Source organism: Pectinophora gossypiella, unplaced genomic scaffold (genome assembly GCF_024362695.1).
Source record: "Pectinophora gossypiella unplaced genomic scaffold, ilPecGoss1.1 Pgos_45, whole genome shotgun sequence".
NCBI classification, from domain to species: domain Eukaryota; kingdom Metazoa; phylum Arthropoda; class Insecta; order Lepidoptera; family Gelechiidae; genus Pectinophora; species Pectinophora gossypiella.
Window position 1 is genome coordinate 53847 of NW_026063255.1, and position 2070 is coordinate 55916.

Sequence of the window (2070 nt, forward strand, 5' to 3'; positions counted from 1 at the left end):
GATTATATAAAAGGAACGGTATAGCATGTGATTAAAAGAGAGTAAGTAGGTATATTTAAAAAAAATAAAAAATATCTGTTTACAGTCGTTATAAAGTACCTATGTATTCCATTGAGTGGCAGAAATTACCTAGGAATATTTATCGGTCCCTTATGTCCAAGACACTTACAGGGGTTCCCGTTCCGAATCCGTTCCATTCCGTTCGAATTTCGGAAAATCCGTTTGTTGAAAAACTCTGCACATCCTAAGAGACCTACGTACCAAGTTTCATGGTTTTATCTTCAAAAATGACGAATACCCATACAAACATTCAACCCGTATTTCACCCCCATACTGGTAAAAATTTCAAAATGCTTGAACAAACGATTTTTTGTTTGTTATTTAGTGCCTAAACACAAAATTTAATATTTTTATCTTGAAAAATGACGAACCTCATAAAAAATTTCAACACCTATTTCATCCCCTCAAAGATCGAATTTTCAAAAACGCTTTAACAAATTGTTTTTTTATTTCTTATCAAGTTCCTAAATATAAAGTTTCGTGGTTTTATCCCCAAAAATGACGAACTCCCATACAAACTTTCAACCCTCATTTCACCCCCTCACTGGTCGAAATTTCAGCAACGCTAGAACAAATGTTTAATTTTTTTTTTATCAAGTGCTTAAATATAAAGTTTCATGGATTTATATTTTAAAATTAAAATATCCCATACAAACTTTCAACCCCTATTTCAATCTCTTCGTCCCTTCTTTTCGCAATAAAAGGTATCCTATTTTCTTTCTCAGGGTCTAAAGATTGTCTGTGCCAAATTTAATCAAAATCGGTTGAGAGGTTTAAGCGGGAAAGCGTAACAGACAGACAGACAGACAGAGTTACTTTCGCATTTATAATATTAGTAAGGATTATTTTCCCTCGTTAAATAGTAAACAAACTAAGTGTAGGTGTTATAATTTCGTTGACGAACTGATTACCTATCCGTTTCTTTGTCTAAAATGAGTATTACCTTATTACTATGATTGATTACTGGGCTTAAAGTTCGTATAAATGTCTATCGAATTACCTCCTCAAGTTTAAAGCGTAGCTAGTCATGTAGTACTATATTAATTATGTGGTGTAAGTAATTAGATTTTATCTGTATGTAATGTAACAGTCAGTTGAATAAAAAAACTTATACAAATCAGATCAATTAATTGGCGTAATGTGATTCTAGAAAGAGTTTTAATGTTAATAGATAGCTAGCTATAGCTATGTGTAGGTTCCTGTAGGAATGAGATATAACTGTTTAATAAAGACAGTTGCATCAAAATTTTATCATAAATTCCCTAAATTATGGCGCCTACCTACCCTCTAAGTTAGAAAAGTGATCAAATACTAACTTGAAGTCACTCAGTTTAAAAAAAAACATCGAAATCATTCCAGTAGCTATGGCGTCATGCGCTTCTTGACACGATCACGAAATCTAGATTTCCGCGGGAATGAGGTATTTTCCCGCCATAAAAAGTAGCCTGTGTCCGTGTCTAAGATCCTATCTTTAAATTAACCAAGTCTTATGAAATTCCGTTCAGACGTTAAGGCGTGAATGAGGCAAACTTTTAAAACAAACAATTAAAAATCACTAACCTAGTTTTCTGTCTACTGCCTACGCCTTAAGTACGATAGCATACATATTAATAGGCCATATCCTTTTCTAGATTACTATCTATCAGCTAACTAAATTTCATCAAAATCCGTTGAGCCGTTTAGGCATGATAGACAAAACTCCCAGCAAAAACCATAAAAAAATCACTAACTCAATTCAGTTTTCTGCCTACTTCCTACCCCCTAAGTACGATGACGTGATCAATTTGATCGTACAACCGTTTGTAGATAACCAACTATTACCTTAATAAATTTCATTAAAATCCGTTCAGCCGTTTAGACGTGAAAGAGCAAAAGTCCCAACAAAAACGACTACAAATCACTAAATCAATTTAGTTATCTGCCAACTGCCTACCCCCTAAGAACGATGGCGTGATTATTTATAGCCTATGACCATTTCTAGGTTATCATCTATCACCATACCAAATTTCA